Genomic DNA, 23,939 nt, shown 5'->3' on the forward strand with positions numbered 1-23,939 from the left:
TAGACTTAAGAGCATTTAAATGCCTGCGAAATAGAGTCTGACACAACTATTTTGAGGTATCTGGTCCCTGAGTGCAGTGCCAAGAAACACAAACCCTAAAGTGGGTTCAACTTCATCTGACTGACCCTGAAAGCTTTCCTCTGGGAGGAGAGCTCATGGCTCCAACAGAATGAGTCCCAGGACTCACATGCCAAAGGTGAGACCTGAGACCTCCCAGCTGAGCCTCTCGCCTCTCGCTAGGAAACTCAAAATACAAGGTGCATTGGAACTCCCACTCAGCTAGAAATGGTCTGTGTTTGATTTGCTTTAAACCACCTTCAAACAGAAAACAGAAGTAACCTGTGAAAAATTAGTAGAGGACAAGACTTCTTTCTTCTCAGGAAACAATCCAGTCAACAGAGAGAAAGTGGCAGATGACATGTTGGTATGTGAGAGCTGTGCAGCCCGAGGGGAGCCCATTCTGCTCCATGGGTCCCAGGCAGATCTCTGAGGTTCTGGGAACTTGCAGGCTTAAGGGAGGCTGGTTTTACATGCTGTTGACACTGACTAGCCACTAAATATAGAGGAGTTTGAATTACATTTTCAGTCTCTCCACCTCATCTGCCCAAGCTATGTTTTATTTCTAACCACAGAATTACAGTGAAGAAATAACCCATTGGGTTTTTGGTCCATGCTTTGAGGAAAATTCTTAGTCTTAAATAAGTCTGTGTGACAATTGAAGTGAATCTTGTGCACATCCAGTGGGGTGCCTGCAGTCACTGCATGAAGATGCAGAGATCACTAAGGGACTGCATTTCTTCAGACTGGTTCCTCACGGGTACTTGTGTTTGGCATGCAAGTATTAGAATAGAAAAGCATTTCTATCAGTTTATTATTAATGTCAAGATATATTCTCGTATCAAATTTGTTATCAAGTCATTATTAGAACTTCCAAGAGCAGTATAACAGCAGCAAAACACCCAATGTCTCATATACAAAATGTGATATTGCATCATGTTGGCTCAGACAATAAGTATTTCAGAAACTACTGGCCAAAGACTCAAGTGTTTAAAAATAGAATTTTGTCTAGGGAGGTTTCCAGTCTGCCCAAGGGTTAGTATATGTGTTTGAAGGGTTCTTAATGAAGAAAAAAATTCAGATGCATTTTGTCTGCTTGATCACTGTTGTTAGGAAGAATAAGTGATGGGCATGCAGCAGAACATGTTGGAGCTGTTCTCCATAAAGTTTTCCTTATGCTACCTCCGCTCCTTGATGTGGAAATGAAATTCATAGGCTGCGCAAAGCCACTGGGCATTAGATGACTTATTGGTTAGAAGGTCACAGCCTTAAGGAAATGAGACTAGATTAGGGTAGAACAGAGACTGTAACACCCATCTGCTTTCTCACTCTTTTCTAGATGTGTATTTTCTAAGATAGTAGACTGTTAATTATCAGCACATTTTTAATTTGATTCTGCCACTGTGTTGATGCTGTGTTGTGCTGATCCCTGCTCTCTGAGCAACTTGCTGAGCCTGCTCTCTGAGAAAGGTTGCTGTCCTCTCAGCAGCAAGGACCAAAGAACACATGCTCAGCTCTTGAGCACCCTTGTTCAGCAACGTATATTAGGAAAGCAACTTCCCTGAAATGAAAGTTCTCAGTTCATGTTGGCAACAGGGTCTGCCAGCAGTGGTTTGTTGGGTTTTTACTGCCCACACAGACAGTAGGCAGCAGGTGCTGATGTTTCTATTACTGACAGCTCTCTGAAAAGGAAGACAGGAAGGCTTAAATGGAAAAATAATGTGCTGAAGCATCTCCTCATTCATGTGGTAATTTCTTGTCTTAACTAGAATTCTGTGCATCAGGCAACATGTCAGTATACAGACACCCCCAATGCTGAGATGAATTTTTAGGTAATTTTATTATTGTTTTCTGCTAATTGATTTGCAACTGGCAGGCTTTAAAGTGTATTTTTCTCCTACCATACAAGCTGGAAATGTGCCCAAACCATATTTGCTCATCAGTTAGTCATTTGTACCTGCTGATCACTGTCTGCTACTCCTAAATATGTTAATGATTCTGCCTGAATTTTGTGAGGACCAGGATGAATTGTAAATTGTACTCATGCCAGAAAAATGAATGCTACTTATAAAGATGACAAAGAAACCAGCCACTTTTATATGAGATAAATCACCACATTACATATTACTCTAGGGTAATAAATTACATTTTCTCTCTTGAATTAATTTTTGGAAGGATGTGGTTCAAAGGCAACCATGGCATTTGAGAAACCTTTCTAAGCCTTCTGAGATGGAACAAAGAGACAGCCTCAGACTTATTATTTTTAATAGACTTATGTTTAAATATATACCATTCTGTTACAATGTAGGGGTCTGTAGAGGTCTTTCAACATAATATATCCTAATTAGAAAACTGCAGCCTTTAAATATTTTCTAAGGATTTTTTCCCTTTCTTTTGGTTATTAATTACAATGGTCTTTCCAGCAACAGTGAGAAATGCTCAGCATGTCTGAAATGATAATGTATAAAATATAAGCAAAGCAATGGAATAATCAAATCAAGCCAATTTGGCGGTATCTGTTAAATATGCTTTGTATGAAATAATGTGTTAAGATAATTGCAAATACAGCTGGGTTGTTTTTTTTTTAATTTTTGAAACTTTATTAAGACATGGAAACAACTGGCTGAAAACTTAGGTACTGATTTTGACAAATGGGAGTTGGACTAAGAAATAGAGGCAAGAATTATTTTGAAAAGCTCTGCAGTTCCTCTTGCTTTGATATTTCCATGGCACCAAGACAGGCTATGCCCTTCCAAAGTGTTTTTTCCTTCACTATCCTACCCCTCAAGTTAAAACAGAAGAGGTGAAGTGTTATCCTCTCCAGTGGTCCCAAGATCCTTATTTGAAGGTCCTGAAGAGCAGTGGAAGGGTGAGCCCAATTCCAAGAAAAGGGATAGAAATTAATACTCATGCATGTTACAGTTTTATTGTTGCTGTTGTGGATACTCATTCTGTACAGACATATTCTAACTGATATAGTCTCCCTTTTCCTGTAGTAATAAAGTCTAGACTAATAATGATTCTTGAATTAGGCTGTTAAGACTTACGTTAACATAACAATAAATTCTTGGGTTATTTATGTATATGACATGCTTCCTGTTATCCCACAAAGAAGATTTTGACTGTAATGGTGTGTTTTTTCTCACACAGCAGGAATGGAAATGTTTGTTGGCACCTCAGGAGTGCCTAAGCCAATGCGGGTAAGTTGTCCGAGTTCATTGTCCCAGTACCAACACTGACTGCATGGCTATGCTGGAGCTAGCACCCTTTAGAAGCCATTTGGATGGACACATTTTTCTTTCATAAATTCTTTTACAGACACTTTTTCCCAAAGAAAGAAGAAGACATTTCCAGTCATGAGCCACCCTGGAAACCTATGGCTCTTGCTCACTTTGGGAGCTATGGGATGAGCCCCCGTATTCTTGCCGGGTCCTGCTGCTCCCACCCCAGCCCAGGTCTCTGAGCTCCCTGGGCCATCCCCCCCATGGGCAACCAATGCTCACCCATACCAGCATAAAAGTCATAAGGGAAAAAAAGACACTTAACATCAATCACCTGCAAATAATGATTTGTTAGTGCCTGCCTAAGGGAATGGGAGGATGTGGATTTACCAGCCATGGGAGCCTGATTGTGTCTCTGAAGCCAATATCCATATCAGTATCTGAAAGTGAAAATGCCACATTCTTCCCAGTAAAGACAAGATGCTGAAGCCATGTCAGGGCCACCAAAAGGAAATTTTGACTGGTCTGAAAGACTTTCACTTCCAATTGGGAAATAATGTGTTTAGATGTTAAGCTGAGGTGAAAAATACTTCTGTGTAGCTGTGAACATCAGAGGACTAAAGCCCTGTTTGAAGTGCCAGGGAACAGTTGAAAAATCCTTGAAGCTTTTGCAGAAGGAGATAGATGTAGAAAGAGAAATTTTCTTTACAGATGCCATCTGATGGTAGATTTACCAAGAAATAACTGAACAGTTACATTTTTGGAGGCAGGTGCTCAGTCCAATAATATTACTGCTGCTGTCTGCTGAAAGTTGCTGAGTGTGAGAGTGCCATTCACTGAGCCACGTGAGGAAGAAAAATTGTGCTACCACGCAAAGTGAGGTCTTTGGTCACACAAATGAGATGGGATTGCTGTAGGTATGTGGATATGAGGAAGCACAAGTGCAGAAGGGGGAGAACAAGCTTGCAGTGAAGCGAGCACTTATTTTTCATTGCCTTTTCTGTTGCCTGCACTATCAGGACCATGACTGCAAATTATGAATGCCTGTGTTTCATACATGTCCATGCATTCACATCCATTCTCTCTGTTTTGGAAAAAGTTGCTTATGCAAAATAAACTCTTGTAAATAGTAATTGTCTCCGGCAGATACATCTCATTCTGACTACTAACAGCTCCAAATGAAACATCTTACAGCGTACCCACTGCACATAAGTTTTTCTTTTTTGTGCTCCAAGCACACCTATAGTTTAAATTTTGTACTGATTTGCTCTTTCCCAGAATCAGAAGTTAATTACACCAATCTATACACTTGCTGTACGCTCTAAACACGGTGTTTTGAAAAAGTACTATAATTAACCATAACAGCTTTAGAATATGCATTGGATGTCTTGGGTTTCAATGCATTTTTCCAAAAAAAAAATCCACTTGTGTTAGGACTTGATACAAAGGACTAGAATAGACACAATCTAACTTGAAATGTGTAGTTTGCATCCCTATTAACTTTGGAAAGGCTTACTCTCTGGCCTGTTTTTCTCTGGAACAAAGAAGAATTCAAGTCTATCCTGTTGAATTAGTGCTAATTAGATATAAAAAATGTAGCATTATTCTCATTTGGGATTTAAATGAGGAGGTTAAGAACAAAATAAGAGATATTTGACACCATTATACATAGAACAGCAAACCTTTTCTGCTACAGTTATTACGAATATATCTTCATTCCTTTACCAATGGACTTTAAAAAAGTCAAAATCTGACTTTATTTACATCCTATTAGGGATTTCCTAATCTAGACAGTTGGATAAAATTATCACTGCACTGAAATCAATACTATAACTAGGAGATACATATCCAAGATATAAATGCTATCTTCTGTCCTTCTTGTGATCCTGATTCATGGCAAGCTGTGTGACCAGCTTCCATATATTTCCATTATATTAGAAAGACTCCATCCCACACCCTAAATATGTTACGTTACTGTCGTGATGTTCTAAAACTATAAGAAAAGTAGTATTCAAAAATACAACAAATAAAACTTGAAGAAAAGAAACTGGGCAATATTTTAGAAGGTTTGGGATATGGAAAATGTTTCTCAGCTAATTCTTCAGGAGTTGCATGTAAATGTGCATGTGTTGTCATCCAGTTAAATTATTTATTCTGATAAAAGATTTCACCTCTTCCTTCCTTGAATCTCAGAAGTGGTTGCACACTTGGTGAATTTTTTCAAAGATGATTACTTAAAGGTATCCATCAGTAAGAAAATTCTGTGTTATTAGATGAAAAAGTTAAGAATTTAAATCTCAGATAAAACAGAACAGAATTTGTTCTGAACCAAAGATTGGCCAGGTCATAGACACCACATGGTAACCCAAGTAAATCTTACATGGAGTAGGATGCTGGGTCAAGTCATTGATGTATCAACCCATAAAGGGGCAACTGAGATGTACAGGGTATGAAGAACAATATGATGAAAATAGACTACACCTTACCATTAGACTTCATCGCACTACTGAGTTAGCTTGACTTTCATTTCATAAAATCTGTATTAGCCTGATATCTCAGTGGACATGAAGGAGATTAGGCTTCAGTAACAACCCATTGCACATATGCAAAAGCAGTTTCCAGGGCCAAATACACAGCTGAAGTGAATTTTCTTGGGCTGGAGGCAGTCCAAAAATTTTGGGATGCTCCTTCAACAAGGCAGAATTCTCAAAGAGTGTGATTTTTGCTCTGCCTGTGAGTCACTGTAAGAAGGGAACAAGTCTTCTCCTGGAAAGCAAACTGAGGTTGAGGTCAGACTCACAAGACCTGGCTCCAGGTCCAGCAGAGTAGTGTGGATGAAGCAGTGTTATAGAAAAAGCACAATGATAGAAAAATACAGATCAGAATTTGCAATTAAGGGCTCCATCATCTTCTCATTGCAGAGAACTCATTCATTGCACCACTATTAGAATTATTAGCAGGCATCTTGCTGCACAAAGTGGAGGTTGACATTTGAAGACAGAGAGGGATGTCCCTCTGGAGGCTGAGTTTAACAAGGCTACCAGTTATCTTGAATTGCTAATTTACTGAATTGAATTGTTCTTATCAATACTTTAATCAAGAGCATACAATTTTGATCCTCTCAAAGTGGCTGCTTCTTGGAAACATCTGCACTTGCTTTAAGAATAATGAATGCACCAAGACAACCAGATATAGGAGACTAGGGCAGATCCTAAAGCATGTGATCCTTTTAGTTTAGATGCTGCTGGCATCCAAACTGCATTCTTTTTCTCTAAATGAAAAAGAAAAACTGTGGTCTTCTGTAGTATTGCAATTAATGTACTGGGTAAATCTTAGTGGAGCTTGAATCTTGCAGGGATTAGCAAATATTCCGTGCAAGCTGACCAGTTTCCTGCCTTAATAGACTGGCTGCTGTCCAAACTGAGACTCCTGTATGAAAACAGGCATCCTTTTAAAGGGTTTACTCATCAAATTCTTCATTTTTAACCATTAAATGGACAATATAGTCAAGAAGCGCCTTCCCAAATCTTTGCAGTGTTTATGTTAAAATAGCAGATGAGAGTGTATGAGGAGAAAGAATATTCACAGACATTAGTAACAACTAAGCTGGGTTCCTGAAAAAATATAGTTATTTCAGTTCACTTTATATTTTGCATGTTGGGTACTTACAGTGCTCTTTTAGTCTGAAATTAAGGGGAAAACCTGAAGGTTTGTGTTGTTTATGGAACATGGATTTGTCTTCATATCCTTGACAGAGAACCTATGCACAATTTGAGATGGATTGAAGGGCTGGAGGAGAAAAGTGAGGAAAGAAGCAGGACAAAAAAAGATTTGGAGGCAGACATTATTCAAAACCACATTCAAGGACAGAGCCATAGTACATGGTTAGTACATGGTTTTCAACATGGATGTTGAAAAAAGTTATTGCTCCACAATGCCTCTTAGGAAATCAAATTTTATTCATGCCAGCAGTTACTTATTTCACACAGAGATATCTACCCCTAAAGTTTTTCCTCACCTTATGATCACTGAATTAAGAGGAGATGAAAACGAAGAAGCAAGAATCTTCCCTTATTGAGGAGGCTGACAATATCTCTAAGCCCAAAACAGTTAAATACTCAAAAACCTTGGAGGAACTGAGAATGTGAACCTGAATTTTTCAGACTGAAAGTTCCCAAACCAAAACCGAAATTTAAATGCTTCTTGAATTTTGCACACTTGAAAACCTACATTGAATCTTTAATAATGTGCTTGAGGATGACCTCATAGCTGTGCAGAAATATTCTCATGCTCAGATGTGTTGTGTATTAAACAACATGCTAAATTGAAAAATTTTCTATAAAGACAGATAAATTTCTGTATGCCTTACATCAGGCAATTTTTTGTGCTGTCCCTAATTAACAAATCTCAAATAATGCCTGCATAACACAGTTGTATAATTTTAGATCACTACTGCCCTTAAACTTGAAAAATAAAAATTAAAAAGTTACCTAATATTTACAGCTAATTGCAGACACATTCATTATAGATTTAAGACCTGATATTTTCTCTATAAAGTCATAGTGCCTGTGGTGAAGTTATTGCTGGAAAACTAGATACCTTGGCATATATTTGTAAGAGACATAACTAAATCAAAACAGCTCCAGTCAAACTTGGACTCAGCATTAAATGGCATTTTGATGTGCTCAAGTTGGCATAAGAATCTTTTGGCTGCTTCCATTGTTAGCTGGAGGAAATGAAAACTATATGCTAAATCCAAAAGTCTCTGCCCTCACTGGCAGAGACAATCTCTTAACTGTTCTTTCCCTGCGCCTTTCTCCATGGAAAGCAGACAGATGTCAGAGAGAGCACAAGCTTCCTTAACACTGTGGGACAGTGGTACTTATAAGAAGAGAATGAACCAACAACTTAATTACAAGCTGAAAGGTGTTGCACCACAGAGTAAGGTGTATTATGTAAGGTGCAGGTGAAAGAGAACCAGTGAGGGTCACAGGGTCCCAGGATGTCCGGGGGGGAAGGAGGGTGGCCATTCTCCTGGCCTGGACCACAGGCAGAAAAAAAGTATTTCAGTCTGACAGTCTGGTTTTGAATCAGGCAAATTAAGGTCAAGCAGATCTGCAAGTCACAAAGGAGTCTGCCCAGATTATGGCAACTGCTGGTAAAAATTGTGTCAGAAAGGCAATTTTTCTCCTCTGAGAGCAGCGTTCCTCTCCCCACAGGTAGCTGGAGAGGAGATGCTGGACTGGTCAGGCAGGGCTGGGAGGCAACGTGGTTCTATGGAGGCAGCTGGTGGGTGTTTTTTGGCACACAAACTTGCACAACCCAGCTGTCAGGTGTAAAAGCATTTCTGAGCCATTTCTGAGAATTTGTCCAAGCCTTTTAAAGAGAAGCAGAGCGAGGCTGCACTGCCTCTGCAAACAAGAAACAGCACAGTCACCTGTTTCTTTAGCACAGAACTGATGAATGCAGAGAATAAATAACTCCTTTTCCTTAGGAACAGTTCCTTAGTTTTAACAACTGATAAGGGAAATGGATTTGCAGTATAGGATGGGCCACAGTTTTCTAGCTCCAAAACACTCACAGTCCAGCAAGTCACAAAAGTCTGAATCACAGGATGGATTTGTATCCCAGGTTATGCCCCAGAGAAATAAAAGCTAAGTTTTTTTTTTAATTTTCCATCAAAATGAAAATATACTTGTTGCCTCCAAATGTGACTGAAGTGACATTAATAAATAGTCAGTAATTGCAACAGCCTCTCCTTGATGGCAGCACATCAGGGAGATAGCACCCGAGAGAAGGGTTAATATTTATACTGTATCGGTTTGGTTATAATTTAATCCCAGCTCCAAATGGCAGGAATTAAAATATATTTCCATACAACTTACTGAAGCTTCAGAATGTGAAGGGTGAAATTGAGTATCTGGAAAAATATATTGCATATAAATGGGGACATAGGTATAGCTGGATTTTCAACAGTAGATCAGTAAAGAAACAAATGCCAAGCCTACGAGTTGCACTTTAAATTCAAACAGGTTTTTTTCTGGGAACACGAGAGTTGTGGATCTGGGTGATGAGAGAAACAGGCTTTAGCATCTGCAGGAAAATTCAGCTGACTTACAAGGCAGAGCAAACCTGCTTGGGCTTGCACTGCAGAGGGAGTCATGCTGCCCTCCCATTGCTTGGTGTCAGTTAACAACTGCCTCACAAATTGAACTGTTCCTGGTTAATATGAGTAGAGAATGCAGATTTATACAGTAAGATTATCCAAAACAAGCACTTGTGCTTTGGACCTTAATCTCTCAACCACTTTTTGTGGTTTCCTTTTGGTCATGCACCCCCAGCAGTATCCACAGTGAGAAAGCTCCTGTTCAGAGCAACTCTTCTCCCACATCAGAGAAGGAAGAAAAACCAGATTTTAACTTCTGTATTTTCCTTGATGTGTCTCCATGACCAAACCAATAAAACTCAGCCTTTAAGGATGCCGTGCTATCCCGAATACCTCATGTGATAGAAGCAGAGTGAATAGTTACAGGCTCCATCCACTCTGATGGGTCATGAACCCCTCACTGGCCTGAGGAGGGTGGCACACAGCTGGAAACTCCTCTTAGGAACACTTCTCCAAGGCAAACTGCAGCCCCAAGCAGCCAGCAAGATTTTTAAATTTTTCTCTGAATTGCTTCTTCAATCTCTGGTTCACTGCTGCATGACAATACTCTATCAGGCCTAAAATTTCCACAAGAACCCAGTTCTTTTTGAGATTACCATTATTTTCCAAATTACAGTTTCTATGTCTATGTCTTATTCCCAGAGTCCTGAACAATACCCACAGGAAACTGTCACATGCTAAATGCTTAGCTTAGCCAAGAGATAAGTTTACTCTGAGACATCAGACATAGCCAGGATCTATCTGAATGTCAGGCCATCCTATCTGAATGCCAAAAATAAGACACTTACTGAGATGAAGCATATGCAGAACTCCTTTAGAAGAGTAGGAGACCCCAGCTATTTGGAAACACCTGATTCCTTGAAAATATACATGCAGCATAAAGAGTACATTGGAAATGAGTACACTCAGAAGTGTATATAGCATGAACAGAACTAAATATATTCACCACAACTATCTCAAAACTTAATGTGCTGAAGATACCTGTGGACAAGAGAGTATTGACATTAGCACTTCTGTCAGAAACGAGTGATGGAAATAAAAAGCAAGCCCAGCATATTTGAGGGAGTTTCCAGACTCAGAATAAAATGGAGTTTAACATCTCTCTTAGTTGCTGGCTGTTGGCAACCAACCTAAAGCTGATCTATCAAGAGTGCCCTAGGATCAAATCTCACATATAAATGCTGTCTCATTAAAGCAGCTCAGTAGACACAATGCTTATCACATTGCACTTACAGAGCATGAATGCAGGTAGTATTTCCTTGGCTTTCTTCAGTCTCTTCAACAATGATGAAACCCTACCTATGATAGGCAAACAGACCAGAAGAGCAAAATGCTATCACAGTCCCTCTGAAGCCACTATATTTTTTTTTTTTTTTGGCTAACAGAATGGCTATCAGAATGGGTCCAGCACATGAGCAAAGATCAGGCATGTCACTGCTCAGAGACAGATGGTATCCATCCCCCTGCAGACTGTGGGAGTTCTTTTTCAACAATAATTGGTCAAGATGAGATCATTTAGCTAACAGTGCATCAGAACAGACAGACAGTGACCCAACAGTGGGCTCCTACACCATCCCTGCTGCCAGTGCAAGTGCAGCAGGACCTCTCTAAGGAGGAGGGACATACCTGGAGTCCATATAACCAGCTGTATATAAAGCATTGGTAGGCTACAGGGCCACTTGCTCCCCCCACATTCAGACAGGGAGTGTGATGTTGCTGATTCAGGGATCCACAGGCATCTCTGGGCAGCTTAGCTTGGGTTTGTAATCTAAATCTCAGTGCATTTGTTTTGCTCACACAGCAAAGCAGCAATAAATAACCATAGTAAAAATGATGAGTCATGAATCCGTCCTCTTTCTGTATCCTGTCTCACAAAGTGGGGCAGGAGAAAAGCCATAAGGGGAGGGCACGGTCACAGATGTGCAACTGACTTGGCAAGAAGACAGGGAGAAAACACACCCACTGGGGTACACCGTGGTTGTCCCAGCGATGGGTAGAGTCAGCTAGTGACACCACCACTCCCAGGGTATACTGAGTTAGTCCTGGATCAAAAAAAAAACAACCCATGCTCCACCCAATTTTTACTCATTTAAAGAACGTTTCAGTGTGGTTTGGCAATGAATGTATTAAGCTGAAATAGGAGGAGGGACACTGTAAGATGACTATTTTAAAGGACTGTATTGTCAGGTTTTTATAATAGCGTTTAGAAGCGATATTAAACACAGAGTTAATACAGATTATTCAAAAGAAGTTTGGACAGTTATCAATAAAGACTATCAACTAGCATTAAACAAACTCTGATTTATGTAATTGTTAGCATGGCTTGTGCAATGCTCCTAACAAATGAATAGAAGTTAGAATAGAGCTGCCTTTTAAATCTATGCCCTAGAGAGAAGATAAACATAGGGGATTTTGTGATTTGATCATGCAGAAGAATAGTCAGCTTTTGGCAATTGGATGATATGCTGTTGATTATGTGCATGCTCTGCTGAATGCTTGAGGTGTCAGGGGAAGGGAGAGCTTCCAGGCCATTCAGAATATATATTGAACTAGTATTAAAGAAAATGCACGTGAGAAGCAAAGCCAGCAAAAATAGCACAAACAAGGAGACATTCTCATGAGGAATCTGGATTTTCGGTTTCAGAGCAGATTAAAAGTGCTTGTGCGTTACCAAATGAAAGTCTACACAGAGTGCTTTTGAAAGATATGGGACACATATCCATCCAAATGAAGCTATCTCTAGCATACAAAAGGCCCGTGAGTATATTTGGGATGTAACTTCACCCTTGAACACAATTGAATGCAGCACCCAATTGCATAAAACCAGATGTGCAGTGCAGTGGTAGCCTTCCCAAGGCAGCCCTGTTCTTCTTCATTTTGGATAACTCACCTCTGCATGACAGTGTCACTGAAGATACAACTACTGTTTAGGGCTACTATAAGCTACAGAAGATGCCAAAAGCACCCAGAAAGGGTGCTGCAGCAGAGGCCCCTACAGAACCCATGCACCCACCCATCCTTCCCCATGTGCAGGGACCATGTGTGAGGATGGGGTGTGGGGTAGTGGAGGGCTCCTTGTGTGAGTTAAAGCACAGCTGTCAGCAGCATGGGGTGGTGCACAGCTGCCCAAAAGAGCATTAAAAAAAAGATACTTGGACATAAAAAAGATATTAAAATATCTGAGCAGTAAATGAAAGACCCCAGGAGTCGGGGCCTCTCCAAGGACTTTGCCTTGATTAGCTTTAGAAATTAGGATATTGTACAGGTTCACTTTGCATTTTGGGCTGACTGCAATGGCCAGTATAAACAGAAATAAGGTGACAGATGAGATGAATTAAACAGATGTAAAAATTGACTTTGAATTGCATCTTACCATGGCATGCAATCTGATGAGAGAGGGAGAGAAATGTTTGCTTGCATTGACTTCAGTTACAAAGGATTTGAGCACAGATCCTTCACAATTAATGTTTCAGAAGGGGAGAAAAGTAGGGTGGAGCTCTGTGACATTTCTCTGTTTTTCAAAATGAAATCAAGATTCTATCACAAGGCTGGGATCATACAATGGACAAATGCAAAGGATTTCATGCAGAAGGAAGATAACTCAAATTCGTGTTGTCCTTTGTAATCCCACATGGAAACTCTCACAGTTGTGGAAGAGTAGAGCATGACAAAATGTCTCCATTAGCGTTGCTTTTTATAAAGAATTGTCCTTCTTCCATGCTACATGTGTAATACTGACAAGACAGTTCTTTAATCTGGTATTGGCTTCCCATTATCACTTTCTTCCTTTCCACATTTAAGTGGAATTTCCCTCCTAATAGGAAATCAGTAGAAAATGTCTCAGCAGCTGGAAAAATTAAGATGACTATAAAAATTGGCAAGGTATGGAAGAATAAACTCTCCTTGAATTTGACCGCTAAAAAACTTAGCCTGCAACTGCCTTCACATCCTGTTCTTGCAGCTTAAGTAGGACACAGACAATGCAATGATTGCCATAAGGAGAATGAAAATTCTAGTTCAGAATATCATTTCACATTTTGAAGTTCAACTTTATTTTTAGCTGGATAAAAGCCAAAAAAATTCAGATTTCTTCTGAGAAAAATTCCAAAGCATTTTCCAGGCTGTTTGGTTTCAATATAATATACTTTTTAAAAAGCTGTTTGAAAAGACTATGAAAACATTACATTTTTTCCATTTTTAAACAATTCCTGGTTACTCTGCTCCCTGCAGTCACATATTTCAGAGCAACATTATTCCATTAAATCCCTCCAGTGAGCTCTAAGAAGTCTTCTACCTCTCTTCTCACTGTTCCAGGTATCTCCAAACTGCAGCTGTCTGCAATTAGAGAGCTGGGAAGGGGGTGAAAGGGGGGGAAGATATTCATTCTCACAATGATTTTACTATGTATTTTAAAAGTGTCTTTTCTTAGCAAATCTCACTATGGTATTCTGATTATTCAGTATGGCTGAAACATAAATACGTAATTCTTGCTTCTGCCATACAAAGAAGCTGCTGCCTTGGCAGCACTGAATGCAGGAAAATGAGAATCAGAGCTGCCACTAAACACTTCCAGTTGGGCTGCAGCACATCCATTTCCCAGACACAAGCAAAGGATCCAATCCTCCCACAGCTGAACGAGCCCTGGATGGAGGAGAGGCTTTCAGACCCTCTCCATGCCACAGCAGACAGCAGCTCCATAGATACTGAGGTGTGGTACAGAGCAATGTGCAGCTGGTAGGAATTATTTAAGGACAATTTAGCAAATTAGGCTAATGATTCACATGAATTGTCTCACAGTTGCCAGTGCAGCAGGAGGCTTTCCCCAACAGAGTGAGAATCCTGGCTCAGCAGGATGCTCCTTGGCATGGGACTCCACTGATCTCAGAGGGCTTGCAAGCACAAGCAGATATACCTGAACCCCTAGTTTTGACAAGATTAGCGCCCATGATGATAATACAATGCTGACAGCTTTCTATTTGCTGCTGGGGTTGGATTTGCAGGTATTTCATCATACACACCTCTGAGATTTGGCTTGTGTTGATGGAAGAGGAGGAAGTAGATTAATCCTTTAAAGTATTTCACAATAACAAAACATATGGTAATAAAGCAAAAACACGAATACAATATTTAGATTTAAAATGTTCAGTGCATTTAGATAGGGAATGCTCTAAATGACTAACGCACATGGGTCCAGTGCCACATCCCATCACCAGGATATGAGGGGAGATGCCTGCCCCCTCCCTGTAGCGTGGCTGGCTGAGGTGGGAATGGCTGACTGCTGGATGCAGACCCCTTTGTTCCCAATGCGTTTCCCCATGTTAAAATGGTAAGCATGTCAAACTAGCAATTTCAGTGATCTCATACAGTATTTTAAATGGGTTGGGCTGTAGGAAGACTATGAACTGACAAAGAGTTTATTTTAAGCTATCTGATGGATCACATGTAGGTTGGAGTAAAACAGTTTGAGTGAAATTAGCTGGCTTTAAACTCTACTCCACTAATGAATTCAATTAATATGTAAAATTAGTAAGGTAAAATAGAGCAATGCTAGAAAACAAATTAAAAAAAAACAAGATTCAGCACCAGTGGTAAGAGTTAGCTAAATGAATTGGGCTCAGTTACAAGTTTTATGATGTATGTAGAGCTCAATAAATAAAGTGTTTATTTTTTTCCCTTGCTTTTACAAAATTGCCTAAATGGTTAATAAATATTTTTCCCCAGGACTCAGTATTTGGCAGGAAAGGACAACTTCTTGTCAATAGAGCCTCCTCCCCACAGCTCAGGAAATGGATTACAATAAATCAGTTTACAGCATTCATTCCCCAGAGAGCAGCCGGGCTGGGTGTACAGCCCAAGGATACATGGATACATTTATACTGAGGATACATGGAAGGAAGTCCAGGTGCCAGTCCCAGCTTTACTCTGTGCACTCAGGTCTGCACACCCATCCTATCAAGAGGCATGGAAGCATTGAGCTGTGCTTCATACCATCATGTTGCTGTTTGACCCTGAATAAATTGGTATTTCCTACATTAGTCTCAAGATCAAACATAAGAACCATTTCATATCATTATGTGTCCTGAAGAAATAGCTATGCTTGGAACAACCTAATGTTCAAAAATACAAAGTATGGAGGTTCAGTTTGCAAACCTACTCCTTTTTGAACCTAGTTCCCTGCTGTAGACAAACAAGACAGCATACTGACCTGGGAGCTACCTGGAACTACTGCACTGAAATCACCTGGGATAATGATGTACCCAAACTTCCATCCCTACTCCAGTATTTAAGTGTTTGTTCATGTATCCACTATTAATACCACTGCCTCTAAAGAAAGCACATTTCTTCTGAGGTAAGGCACCAAATGTAGAAGTAATTTTCTTAAGTGAGATGTGCTCTTAAGCAGCATGTGGGGTGAAACCCTGTCCTTGACTAGGAAAGTTTGCACTTCCAACACAAAATCCAGCAGAAAATAAGAAAAAATGTTTCACTTATTGTTGTTTCACTTATTCTTATTGTTGAAAAGAAGCATTTTAAAAGACACAGATGAAGTATATGCCAATATGTATACAACTTTTACTGAATGAGAAACAAAGGCAACAATGTCAGCTGTTACACTTAGCTCATAAGTGATGTTTATCTACAACCAAGTCATCACAGTCCTGATTCAGCAGTCATCACAGTCAGAGGTGTGAACTAGCCAAAAGCAGAGACAGCCAGCACCTGGGACTGGCATATAATTACAGAGAGCTTGTGGCATCCACAGGAGAGTGAAGGCTTCCAGGAAAAGGAGCTTTATCATCCAGTAGGAGGTTCAGGATATGGTCAATGCATAACTAAGAAGGGATGTACTCTGGTAATAACGGGGTTTTGAGAGAGGTGTGCTTTCAAAATTTCCTCTCTATGCAAGCTAGTTGGCAGATTATGCCTTTTTTTTTTTTTTGCCTTTTTTTTTTTTTTTTTAATCAGCCAGCAGAGCAGAATCTGCGGAACATCTAGGATTAGTCTAACTGCCAAAAAATATAGCCTGTTAAGGTAATGATTCACAGAATGATGCAGCAGAACTGCATGGTGATGAACTAACACATTATTTGATTAGCATGAATCTGACACTCATGTTCAGGCTAACAATTGCCAAGATAGCATTTGATGAAGGTAAGGTAACTCAAGCCTCATGGTTTCTATTTGTAGACTCCAAGCTCACTGTCATTTTCACAAAAATCCACAAACAAGAAAAACCTTGCTCTATTTCATTCAAATATTTGACTTTAAACAAGAAGAGCCAAGCCTAAGTTATGCCTTGCAAAGCACTTTTTGCAAACCAATCAATCCCACATCTTCTCAGATTTATAGACATGATTTGAAAATATACTCAATAAAATATGAGGTTTACCAAGGAAGAACAGGTTTTAAAAAGGCTTCTGTGGTCTGATTATCTTAATTAAGAAATAACAAATTATTTATTTTCTATTAATTTGTGCAAAACTTGTTTTTTCCCTTTTTTTTTTTAAGTTACCAGAAATTTTCTCTTCCGCTTTAAATTATAGAAAGCGCCTTCTGGTGGCTTCACCAGAGCAGTACATACGTCAAACTCTCATTCTGAATCAAGTAATGGCAAGAGGAGGACAAGATTCCTATAGGGAGCCTACGTACACATCCCTTACTGGCAGTGTAGTGACTTGTTCCCAGGGTGAACCAATGCAGGTGAGGTTGAATTAATATAACTAATAATCTTTAAAAAGCCCTTCTTTTGCCCTTGTAAGTGAGGACCTGCTGTTTTCTGCAGCACTGAGGTTTGAGGTCACTGAGTCCTGTTCATTAGACTACCCATCCCTGCTGTTACTGGTCTGTCTGTCTCCATCACAGCTCCAGGCTTGGTTCTGCTGCTCTGTGCAGAACAAACAATACAGCTGCAACAGCATCACCATCTCAACACCCCGGCTTTAGTTTGTCAAATCTGTCTGGCAGTGGAGGGAAAATAGCTGTAATTAAAGTCAGGTCATCACTCTCCTAATCCTGCTTCACTTTTCTCTTTAAATTTCTCTGCACCAAAGCTGACAAAATGTTGATAGGCATTGGACACCTGGCATGCAGAGTCCTGTCAGTTTATCATGCAGTCTCATATACGATTCTATGTGTCTACACGAGAAAAATAAAGAAAGAATAGTGATACATTCTAAGACTGTGTTGTCTCTCTACAGCCACAGTAAAGTCACAGAGACATGTGCTTTAGGTCCTGGTAGCAGTCTGTGTACCTGGGGCTAAAGGGCTATTTTTACTTGGAGCACTAGTATATGTTGAAATGCACCACGCCTCCACTTCTTGGCTATCCACAAGAATGGACTCAAAACTGAACAGGCCATAATCACATCTATTTCCTACTATGCTTTGTAACTCTTCTGACTGTTGGAGATATTAATTTCATGTAATTTTAGAGAAGGAGAAAGATCCTAAACCCTTTATTATGTGCTTATTCAGCACCATATATGAGGCTGGAGAATCTTGGCACTGCTGCAGTATGAATAAAGAAGTATTAATTAAGGGGCTCTGAACACGGTCATGAACAAAAAGTATAAGGTTGGAAGCATTGTCAATGAGTAAACAAAAAACAACAACAAAAAAAAAAATCCTGCTTTTCCTTCCGTGAGGCATCTATTGTGTCAGATTTATATCTCTCAAGTTCATCCAGGTCTTAGATTTGCCATATAGGACTCTACCCCTGGCAGCCAAGCTGAGAAGGCTCTGCTTTCAATTTCATGATTGTGGTAGTGGGAGTAGTAGAGGTTTCCAGTTGTCCACTCACTCTCCTTGACAGTTTGTGTTTTAAGGAGAGGTGGATGGAGATAAAAACATAACTGAGGGTGTTGTCACAAGCTCTACTACAGAGAGCCGAGGTAAGGAAAGCTGTAACAGCACAGCCACCACACACACTGAAAGAATAGTTACCACTACACTTTTCCTGCTTTCTGAATTTCCGTGTTGTACTCTAAGCTCCACACTAACAATTTTAGCAACAGGATATAGGATGTCTTAATGGTAGAATATGTGTATGAATGCAACCTAAAACACAGATCATATATTTACCACAATACAGCTAAACCCACGATACAGGTAAAACAGGTTTGAATTGCAAATCCTCAGGGATTAAGCCTAGGTTTTTTATACTATAAGCATGGGAATAGGTACCAATGAAGGGTCAGGCCTGGAAACAGTCTTTGTACTAGTTTCTTTTAATTTAACATAGTGTTGCTAGTAATAGATGAAATGCCAAAAACAATGATGAGGAGGGACCCAAAAAGTCTGAAATTAATAAATCTCTGCTACATAGTAACTAAATTCATGAGGTATTTTTGCCAAGATATAGCCTATTGTAAATTTTTTTCCAGTAATAAGCATAAAAATGCTTTAAATGTGAGAATCATGCTACTAACCGACAAGATTATTTATTTATTAGACCACATAATAATTCTTAGTGTTATGGAAAATGTTTATGTATGGCATTCATTTATTGCAAAACTTGATTAAAAAATTCAAGGTACAATGTAACCCAGATACTTCTAGAAGAATACAAGAAAAAGTTTTTTATAGAGGTTGAGAGATTTGAAAGACTTCAGAAGAGAACTTGGAGGTAGAAGTTAAAATATAGAGGAGAAAAAAATCAGAAGTAGCATACATGTTAATAAGTCTATAGTTTAACTAAATAATATTGCAAAAATATTAAAAGATTTATCTGAAAGCCCATAAACCTAATACCAAATCATATCACTCATTCATTACTATGAAAATAACTGGCCTCCTCAGGAGATTCAAATTCAGTCAGGAAATTCCAGAACACTGCATATCTTCCCCTTATTAACAGCCTCTCTACTCTCTTCTACAGTTTATTACACAGAGAAATCCTCAGTTTCACAAAATAACCTTCCCATATTACAAAATATTTCTGTACAAGAAGTTGTCTTTCATATCTAAAGATAGCCAATTTGTTTGTAAAAGCAGTGTTTATTTTCTAATCCAGTTCTGGGTAAGTTTTGACTTACCACATCAAAAATATGAATGTTTTTATTGCAGAAAAAAAATACTCACTCCTTGTTTACCACCTCAATCATGTTTTTTAAACCTTCATGAATAACAGAATATTTAGTAAAAATTTGGATTCATATGTGTGACTAACTTGTCTGCAAGCATGCACATAGTACTCTTACTAAAAATACTAAAAGATTTGAGTAATTGTAGAGCTGGCTTGAAATCTGTAACTCAGAAATTACTCATAGATTTATGAAAATACTCCATCACCCTTGGGGAAAACACAGAAAAATCACATGATTTTCATTAAAAAGATTTTCTGTTCCTACAAGACTCCATTTCTGTAAGTGTCAGGACAAGTCTTCCTATTTACCACACCTTTTATTTTTCTCATTAATATAATTCATTATTTTCCTTGACCATCTTTCTTTTCATTGACCATATTTCTGGGTCAGCTCCTGTTCTTGTTTTGTCCATCATTCCTGTGAGCACTACATCCACAGCTGGTCTTCAGTTTATCCTCAGTTATAATCACACAGGCCGCCTCAAGTCAGCTTCGGTTCTCACACTATTAACTTTTAAAAGTTAATCCGCACACATTAAATCCTTCAAAACTTTCTGGATATCTGACTGGGGAAAATTTGGAGAGTATTAGTAGCAGCACAGATAGCTGCTGCTTCCAGCTAGAAAGCTTCCCCTTTCAAAAGATGTCGCTTTCACCTGTGAGAGAATTTTTTGCTGTTGGCCATAGAACCAGAGCCTGGGCTGGGGCAAGGAGGAGGGGAGGAACAGTTTACATCACCTACCACATCAGGGGAAATGTGGCTTCTCTTCATTCCCCCTTAAAGGACCTCATGTTTATGACAAGGACTTCCTCTATAAGGTCAAAAATGATGGCTGTGGTGAGACATTCTGTAACAAAGAGAGAAAAAATCTGCACAACTTATAGCAAGCCCCGAATTAAAAAAAATAAATGCATAGAGTGTTTGTAGAATTGTATAATTCTACAACAGAAAACTGAACAATTTTCACTTGTACAGCAAAATTGGGTGTTTCTCCACTTGACAATCTAACAGGCCTATCCATAAAAAAGCAGTATACCTGTATGTGTCAGGTAGGTTTAAAAAACTGTAAGATTACTTTCTTGAGAAATTTTCCATAAGAAGTAATAATAAGGAGATCTTTCTAGAGCATTACAGAGGATGTGAGACTAGAAGGCACCTCTGGCAAAGGCCCAACTTCTTTCTCAATGCAGGGTCACATAGAGCAGGCTGCACAGGGCCACATCCAGGACTTGGGCTGTCTCCAAAGATGGAGACTTCACAACATCTCTGGGCAACTTATTACAGTGTTCAATCACCTTTAGGTTAAAAGACCTACATTACCTTTAGTTTAAAAGACCCACTTTCCTTTGTTTTAGTGGATTTCCTGTATTCCAGTTCATGCCTGTTGCCCCTGTCCTTTCACTGGGCACTATTGAGAAGAGTCAGACTTCAACTCTGCCAGATCAGTTTTTATACACATCAATGAAACTGTTCTTGAGACTTTTCTGGGGTGAGCTGCCTCAGCTCCATCAGCCTTGCCTGTTAAATTGTATGCTGTCAGTCCTTGGTCACATTCATGGCCTTTTGCAGGACTTGCTTCAGTAGGTGCATGCATTTCTTGTACTTAGGAACCCTGAGCTGGGCACAGGACTCCAGATGTGACCTCTTATCATATGCTGGCCTACAAAACCCCCTCATATACAATACCAGGTCTCATGGAGAGGGCAGTCTGAATGGGAGGATATAGATTTTATGTCATAAAACTCATTTCAAGTATCAGCTGCTGAAACAAACCTCATAAGCCCTGGGGCATCATTAGATGAGTCAAAAGGCCATACTCAAGGGGGCCACGAGTGAGCCTGAGCACTGGTGGTGCAATTGTCTGTGCTGATTAACCTCTGGCTCACATCCTGGCTCTGCTCAGGGCTCCTCCAGGCAGCTCCCTCCAAAGATGTACTTGGACACGAGCAGGGAGCTGGCTGACTTCAAGGACCAGTTCCAAAAGATGGGTCAAGTAAAAGAGTACTTGAGAGACATCAAATATCTGTGTTAGCTCTTCAGCAGGGGACTCTCAGGTTCAAGTATCATTGAGAGCACAAGTCATAGTGCTGCTAGAATATTTGTTCTACATGGATATTGCCAGTTGAGACTTGGAAGCAGAAGATAAAGTCAAAAAGAGACAAAATAATGCTACAATATCTGATGGAGGCCATTAAACACACCTGACAGGGAAGGAGTAAAGAAACTCCTACTGAGTTTAACCTAAATGTGAATAGCATGACTCACCCCTAATTTCTTACCACCTATTCAAGGAGAATAAATGTTAACAAAATTTAATAAATAATATTTAATAAGTTATGAATCTCTTATAGGTGATCTTGTTTGTCTCAAAGGAAATAAGTTATGGGCAGACTTATCATTCTTCATTTTTATATGCCTGTGCTTTTACCCAGATGTCTAGTTGAAAACAATCTAGATAGAAAACACTAGGTATTTTTAGAACTATGTGTTTTAAAGGCATGAGACAGGCATGGTTTACTGTTTTTCAAGGATCCTTCACCCATGTTTTGATTTTCAAGATGTTTTTTAATACTGAGAGGCTAGAATCAAAATAATGCTGCTGTAACTCCAGCCACTAGAGATAACATATACAAATTCAGTTTTCAGATAGTAGCTCAGTTCTGACTTTCACATCCCACTCCCTAAAGAAAGCCATTGCTTTTTACAATTTAGAAAGGCTAGAGGAAATGTTAGAAGCATCAAGGTTCTTCAAAACAGCAGACGCGAACTAAATGAAACAGGAAGTGTTCTGGTGAACATGAATTTAGATGGAGAAGGGATGAGAAAAAGGAAGAAAAATGTTTTACTGATCCCTTTAGGGAAGGAGGTGATATTTTTGCAAATACAAAACATACATTCACAGGCCTGCCATTTCTTTCAAGCTACTGCTGTATGAGTCAGCAATATAAGGCTCATGTTTCAAAGAGCACCACTGTCAGCAGGATTCTCATGTAAAGCAGCAGTGATTTTGAATCCTCAAAGAATCAGAGTATGAGCTGGGATATCACTGTGGCAAAAATGCATCTTCAATGTAGTGAAAACAGAAGGAGCAGTGCTGCAACACGACTATTCTCAAGATAAATGTTCTAAGTAGATGTCTTCATTAATAAATATCATTTCTACATCTATAGAAACAACGGTTCACCATCCCAACAGCCAGCTGACTGATTTAATCGATCTTGCTTTCTGTATTTTATTTCCTCCCTTTCACAGGAGACAGCAGACCACCATTCAGGCTTGTAATATTTCTTTTCCCATTTTCCTTGTTTGTATTCCTGAATGTAGCTGCAAGATCCTACAGTCAACGTGTTCAATCCAAGGAGCAATCACTAAGGACATGTGGTTATCATGCTGTGGACTGGCAGTCAGAACAATTTAGACATCAAATAACTCTCTCAAAGCCATGGTGCTTCAATAATCTCCAAATAGCCATGAAGAGGAGGATGCTGGGCATCCTTCCAGCAAGGTGAAAGGTCACTCTCTAAGACTGTGCCTGTTGCACCACTTGGGCACCAAGGATTAAAACTGTGCGTGGTCCAGTGTATCACAGGTTCAGTCTGCATACATGAGGTAAATGCCCTGAATTGTTTGCCTTCATAAGCAACAGTATTTTAGAAATGGCCTAAATCCCAAGAAAACAGTCAGGCCAGGATACGAAGACAGGAAGTGCATGGTTTTACAAATGAACAGTCAGCTAGCTCTGGGAGCTGAGCAAACATTCTTTTTTGCAATGATACTTTGCACTACATATACCCAGACTGTAAAAAGACTACTATGATTTTTATTTGAAACAGGACACTGAAACATAAACCAGTACATTTACAAAACTTAAGAAAAAAAAAGTAGATCCTCTGAAGATAAACAAATGCCAAGGAAATTGGGAATTTGATGCAAATTTCTATGAACCAGCAATGAAGAATGAGGTTTAGAAAATAGCAATAGGAAATTAAAAGGTGCATGATAAGGATGAAGAAAGTTTTTAAAAATGAGAGCTGAAATCCCTGCCTTTTACACAGGCCAGAGGACTGAGGTCATTGCCTTCAGCTGTGCCAAGGAGTTCACTGAAGGAATACTGGAGCTTAGGAGTCGAGGCAAGATTACTTGGTGGAAGAAAATATTTCAGGTAAAACTGAAAGACTTAGTGTGTTAAATGCCCCGAGGAGATAAAAGCATTATAAACCAGAGCAAAGTTCAGCTGTGCTGAGGCTTTTAGGACTACGAATACAAAAAAACCCCTATTACTGGCTTCTCATCTCTGTAACCTGCTGATCTGCTGACACACTAGAGGGAGCTGATGAAGGAGATCCCAGCAGCCTTTTGTTCTTCTGGGAGCTTTACACAGCCAGGGTACATATTTCTACACATTTCTAC

The sequence above is a fragment of the Heliangelus exortis genome, chromosome Z (assembly GCF_036169615.1).
Source record: "Heliangelus exortis chromosome Z, bHelExo1.hap1, whole genome shotgun sequence".
Lineage (NCBI taxonomy): Eukaryota > Metazoa > Chordata > Aves > Apodiformes > Trochilidae > Heliangelus > Heliangelus exortis.